The sequence below is a fragment of the Bombus flavifrons genome, chromosome 12 (assembly GCF_040668555.2).
Source record: "Bombus flavifrons isolate JBK064 chromosome 12, iyBomFlav1_principal, whole genome shotgun sequence".
Lineage (NCBI taxonomy): Eukaryota > Metazoa > Arthropoda > Insecta > Hymenoptera > Apidae > Bombus > Bombus flavifrons.
The window spans coordinates 1,027,387-1,034,241 of NC_138453.1; the positions used below are offsets into that span (position 1 = coordinate 1,027,387).

At 38.5% G+C, this 6,855-nt stretch overlaps 1 long non-coding RNA gene across 1 annotated transcript; it reads left to right on the forward strand.

Annotated features, from left to right (window-relative positions):
- Window positions 1-3,673: 3,673 nt before the first annotated feature.
- LOC138185557 (uncharacterized) lies at window positions 3,674-5,233 on the forward strand. The gene is made up of 2 exons (XR_011174654.1): window positions 3,674-4,294; window positions 4,495-5,233. It is a non-coding gene; the product is annotated as an uncharacterized LOC138185557 (long non-coding RNA).
- The last annotated feature ends 1,622 nt before the right edge of the window (window positions 5,234-6,855 follow it).

A 6,855-nucleotide genomic window follows, 5' to 3' on the forward strand; every position in this document is an offset into this window, starting at 1 on the left:
GTAATTGGTAACGACAAAGATCGATTGATTTCTGTTCTCGAAAAATTCAAAGAGTCATTTATTACGGGTTTCCCGCGGACGCGTGTGAGTACGGGCCAGTTAGAAATTCGGTTGATTGACCCTAATGTCACCGTACAAAGAAGTCCTTACAGACTTAGCGGGGAAGAGCGGAGAATAGTGCGCGAGCGGATAAGTGAACTGATTAGGGCAAAAATTGTAAAACCTAGTAATTCGCCGTTCGCGAGCCCCATGTTACTCGTGAAGAAGAAGGACGGATCAGACAGATTGTGCATAGATTTCCGGGCGCTAAATAAAAACACGGTCGCGGATCGGTATCCCTTACCCCTTATTACTGATCAAATCGTGAGATTGCAGAGTGCGAGATACTTCATTAGCTTGGACATGGCCAGTGGATTTCATCAGATTCCTATTCACCCTAACTCCACTGAATATACAGCGTTCGTCACCCCCGACGGTCAATACGAATATGTAACGATGCCGTTTGGGTTGAAAAATGCACCAGCCGTTTTCCAGAGAGCCATTTTCAAAGCCTTAGGCGACCTTGCTTATTCATACGTCGTAGTTTACTTGGATGACGTCTTAATTATCGCTGACTCGGTAGATCAAGCCCTAGAACGATTGAGCATCGTATTAGATACCCTTGTAAAAGCCGGATTCTCTTTCAACTTTTCAAAATGTTCTTTTCTAACGACCTCGGTACTCTATTTGGGATATGTAATTCGTAACGGAGAAGTTCGCCTCAACCCGGGTAAAATACACGCCTTAAGCTCTTTACCCGCACCGACGACCGTCACACAGCTTCGGCAGTTCATCGGTCTAGCTTTTTATTTTCGAAAATTCGTTCCTAAATTCTCACAAGTAATGAAACCTTTGTATGCACTCACTTCCGGTAACAAGAACATAAATTGGACGGATAAACACGAAAAGACAAGGCGAAAGGTAATTTCTATTCTGACCGATGAGCCGGTGCTAATGATATTTGACCCCAATTACCCGATAGAGCGTACTATGAGCACCTTAAAAAATATGTTTTCGACGGTAGAAACGACCGGGCGATCGTGGCAATACGCGATTGGCGAGATACAGTTAGCCTTGAATTGCACCACCAATCGTGTAACTAAATCAAGTCCTCTGGAATTATTAATTGGCAAGGCAGCAAGGCCCTACGGCTTATCGTTGCCTGATAATGTCGAGGAAAAGGAAGTGGACATCTCCAGTGTAAGGCAACAGGCGATACAGAACATGGAGACTTGCGCTAGCTATGATAAAGACAGGTTCGACAAAACGAAAGCTAAGATAGTTAGGTTTAACCTCGGTGACTTTGTGTTACGAAAGAACGAGGAAAGGAACCAAACGAAGTTGTACCCAAAATTCAGGGGTCCATTCGTGATAGCAGAGATTTTAGAAGGAGACCGATATACTCTAAAGACCTTAGACGGTAAACGGACATACAAGGACAGTCATGACAAACTAAGAAAAATGCCAAATAGTTGCGTTCCTGCTGAGTTGGACGTCTGCGGCGATGACAGCGACGGTGATAATAACGATGCGAGTACACTGACCTCAGAGGATCATTAACACCGCGTTGTGGTGCCCTGCGCCTTCTGTAATACACCCAGTGTGTGGTGTCCTGCGCCTTCTGTAATGCACCCAACGTGGTAATACGATCCAACAAACTGAGATCTGTGTGCGAAATCGAAAATGATCTGTCGTGTCGTTGCGGTTTGACTGGTGACTCACAGAATGCAACTAGCACTTCGAATACAAACTATGACACTACTAATTTGAGTTCTCTTTCATTTCTTTGCTTGTCAAACCTCCGAACAAAATCTTGCTGTCGAACTGGACCCTTGACTTATTTGGAACATTTAACTGAATGATAAATAATATCAGTTACACCGAGTCTAATGTTTAAAAAAAAAACTCTGTATTTTAGCTACACACGAGGACGTGTGACAGTCAGAATGGTCGTGTCAGAGATGAAAGGAAAGCCGAAGCCGTTCCTTGGAAATTTTGGGAACATCCTCTAGTAATCTAGCCTGAATTTTATCATAGCTGTAATTGTTCGAGATTTGTGATATCAAGATTGGGTTCGAGGCGACAATTGATCGCCGAACGTAGCCACGGTCACGGGATGTACGTTTTGCCTAACGGAGGTCTGGAGTGGTTGTATGGGTTCTCCGAAAAATGTGGTTGTAGCGGCATGTGGCCTCGGGAGCGGGCCTAGCCACTTGTGAAACAGTGGGTCATACATTGTATTACTAATCAAACTTCAAGTAGAAACTGCCTAACAACGGCGTTTGGAACTTTCTCGATGCTTCCAAACGGGTATAGAAAAACAAATGCAATCGTACAGCGAGAAAATCTCGACGAGGCTGGCATTCTTCTTGCGACTGCTTTGGAGAGTGACACGTCGAGTTTTCAACCATCGTATTTCTGTGCTTAAGATCAGTCTACGCTTAGTAAAGAGTTATCCCGTTGGCCGTGGATTCGTTTGAACTCAAAAATATTGTTAATAGCGTTCATTAAACTTATTAGTTGTTACGCGCCCAAAATTTCAACCTTACCCCGACATATATATGTCGGGTTATCATTAGAATTTAGGGCGCGTAACGATTCTTCGTTTGAATTAGCCATCGTTGTACAAAGCAGAGATTATATTTACGCGTATATACAAGATTTTTACAAAGTATAATGAATATTGTGTTCAACGAATAATAAGATTAACGAATAATAAGTTTAACGAATAATGAGTTTAATGAACGCTTTTAACAATGTTCTTGGGTTCAAACGAATCCACGGTCAACGGGATAACTCTTTACTATGCGTAGAATAATTTTAGGCACAAAAATACGATTGCTAAGACGCTCGGCATAAACTGCTCGATGTGTCACTCTCCAAGACGATCGCACGAATAATAATCTGATGGAAATTTTCTCGCTGTACGATTGCATTTGTTTGTTATATGCTCGTTGGAAGTGTCACGTAATAAAAAAACGAGGTTTTATGAGCAATAGCACATTCACATGTGCTTTATTAGCTGCGGTCTACAAACTGAGGTTACTGACTAAAGGACCGGGGTTTTTATTTCTTTATTATGACTCATATCTTATGGGTGGGGGTCTGGCTGTTGTCTTTTCTCTTAGTTATCACAATACTAGGTGTTATCGACATATCCGATGTCAGCGGATGCCTGCCTCATGGGTGGTCGTTACAGAAGCATCGAGAAGTTTCCAATCGCCGTTGCTAGGCAGTTTCTGTCTGGAGTTTGATTATTAATACAACGTAGGTCCCATTATATCAACACCTCCAAGGTACAATCCCATGTGGCCAGGCCCGTTCTTGAGGCCGTATGCCGCCACAAACACATTTCTAGGGAGAACCATACAACCACTCCACACCTCCGTCAGGCAAAACGTTCATCCCGTGACCGTAGCTACGTTCGGCGACCAGTTGTCACCTCGAGCCCAATTTCGCTATCACAAATCTCGAACAATTACAATCAGATCGAATGACAACAATTGCTTTATTACAGCTATGATAAAATCTAGGCTAAAGCACTAGAGGACTCTCCTAAAATCGCAAAGGGAAGGCTCCGGTTTTCCTTTCATCTCCGACATATATATCGATCGTATAAATATATACATAGACATGCAATATTTAACTTAATATGACGAAATTATACGTAATTCTATAATTTCTCTAAAAAGTACCAAGGTGGAACTAGACGTAATGAAATAAAAAATCATTACTTTTAGAGAGAGTTCAAATATCTTCAACGTTTTTTTATTTTAAATAATTTTTTTCCCCGAGCTGTACTACAAAATAGAGTTTTGAACAATTCGATAAAATAATTAATACATTCTTAATTGAAATTAAAATAAAAATTGAAATATCTCATATATTATATGAATCGTAAATTCTCGACAAGAACATTGCTGCGTCACTAAATCTTTGTCAACAACTTTTTGTTTTCACAAGAGCTCTACAATACCAGACACGTGCAAACACATATACAAAACATATCCTTGAGTGTTCCAGGAATTTGACGAATCCTATTCGTGTATGTATGGACAGCTGACAACTCTAGCCCCCTACTCCTTCCTAATCCAAACTCGTCGGGTAAATCGCAGTATGGGATGTCAGTTTAGCGTAGACATTCAGAGGAATCAGAAGTATATCCATCCGTGTCATTTCGCGACAGGTGGCTTTGGCACTTTGGTAAACATTTTTCTACCGTTCAAACTCACACTATTGTTATTTTCATTTAATTGTACGTTTTTCTTCAATACTTCGTTGTAATCTATTATTTAATTACCTTTGTTTTTCCGACTGTCTTTTTGGTTGCCCTATTTGCCGGTAGCTCGTACAATGAGTTATCGAAACACAATTTGACCATGATCATTGTTTCATTTTCAAATAATTTATTCTTTTTATACATTTGTTTTAATATTTCGCTCCTTTTTTGTGCAGATTACTATTATATGATACCGAGGGAAGCTTTGATGTATTAGAGGGATGCTGTGAAATTCGAAAGGACGGGATGAAAGTCAAGCGGACACCATGGTGATTAACGATAAATTTGATAACTTTTCGTCGAAATGTGGTAATATTTATTCACTTGATTTGATTAACTCCATTTCTTATAAATATTTCGTGATATTAACGTAATTAATATCTAATATAACAAATTCTAAATTCACGGTTTATTAAGAACACCGAGATGAAAAATGCAAGGTTAAAGAAATTATTTTTTTCTTTCGAATATATTAAATTATATTTCCGAAGAAATTGAATAGATTGCTTAACATAAATTTAACATGGATTCTCTCGATTCTGTTTCATTTGAGTAAGAAATTCAAATAACTTTCTCATTTTGCTTCATTATTCGTAAATTGTCTGTAATATTATGTGGACTATTAATTTCATCTTCCCCAAAAGCTTTTATTACATTCGAGAAATTACGTTATCACAGACTAGTCTGAACAATTTCTGCACATCGCGTTATTTTTGTATTGCGCAGCTTTGTTTAACGGTCAGAAAAAGTGCGCCATGTTGTATTAGAACGAAGTCAAGTAATGCATAAAATATTTTAAGTTGTAATGGCGGACATTCAATTTGGCGGATAATTTTTACAAATCAATCGTATTATGAAATATTCATACATATATTTAACAATAATAAAAAATACTTTGAAAATATTTTAAATATACTAACGATATATTTTCTTTCGAATTTTTGGTATAATATTTATATGTATATTTTCGTGCTCTTGATATGATATATCATTCTACCTATGGTAAATAAATAATAATTAATTCGTAGTTCTAAGAAAGCAGTATTTTCGCAAACAAACACTCGACAGAAAAAAGAACAAAATTTCCTTTTCCTATCCCCTACCTCTTCTTTTTTTTTTTTTTTTTGGTTGTTTGTATTCACAATTTGTCCGGTTTGGACATTTGGTAGAATTTTTTGGTTGTTTGATTATCATGTGGGTGGCAATCCCCAGCGGGGTACCATCTTCGTGTTTGTTAGGTTATATCATTTATGAGATCTGTTGGGTTTTTCCTTTTTAGTCTTCTTTCTATGCTTGATGTGTTGATCGTTTCCGCTGCCAGCCGGTTCGGGTGCGTAGCTATTCTTTCTCTGTAACTTCTTGTGCATCTGCTAATCTCCTCCTTGACCGTTGGTATTCTAAGGTCTTTCCGTATATCCTCGTTTCTAACGTACCATGGTGCGTTTACTATTGTTCTGAGGGTTTTAGCTTGGATTGTCTCTATTTTGGTTATATGGCTCATTGCTGCTGTTCCCCATAGTGGTATTCCGTACGTCCAGATTGGTTTTATAATTGTTTTGTATATTTTTAGTTTGTTTTCTATGCTTAGTTTGGATTTTCGACTTGTTAACCATTGCATTTGTCTCCTTGCTGTCTGTATTTTGTATATTATTGATTTAATATGTTGTTTCCATGTAAATCGTGTATCTAGGTGGAGTCCTAGGTATTTGACTTGCCTTGTTTGTGTTATTTGCGTGCCGTTTAGTGTAATGTTTGGTGGTATCTGTTTTCGCAGTGTGAATATAATATGGTTGCATTTATCGGGGGTTGCTTTTATTTGTTTATGTGATATGTTCTTTTAGTAATTTGACTGGTGTTTCTGGGTTAATGTGCCTGACTAGTACAGCTGTGTCGTCCGCGAATGTCAGTATTTTGCTATTGGTAGTTTTTGGTATGTTGGCCGTGTATAGCGTGTATAGCATTGGTCCTAAGACGCTTCCTTGCGGAACCCCTGCCTTGATGTCTTTGACTTCGGAGTAAGCGTCCTTGATGTTTATTATGAAGGTTCTGCTGCTTAAGTATAATTTTATTAATTGGTATATTTGTTCCGGGAATTGTTTCCTGATGGTTTGTAGAAGGCATTCGTGGTTTATTTTGTCGAATACCTTCTCTATGTCCATGAAGAGGGCTGTACAGTATTGTTTGTTTTCTAATGCTAGTATTACTTCGTTGACCAGTCTGTGCATTTGCTCTGTAGTGGAGTGTTTGTTTCTGAATCCGAATTGGTAATCCGGTATTAATTTTTCCTTCTCTATTATTGGTTTTATTCGGTCGTAAATTACTTTCTCTACTATTTTAGAGAACACAGGAAGTAATGATCTAGATCTGTGTGATGTAGTTTGATGTGGGTCTTTGCCTGATTTAGGTAACATTATGATCTACGCCAGTTTCCAAATTTTGGGAAAGTATTGAATTCTTAGCATTGCGTTAAATATTATTGTGATTTGTCTTATCGCTTTTGGCGGAAGGTTTTTCAGGATTTTGCCATTGATTAGGTC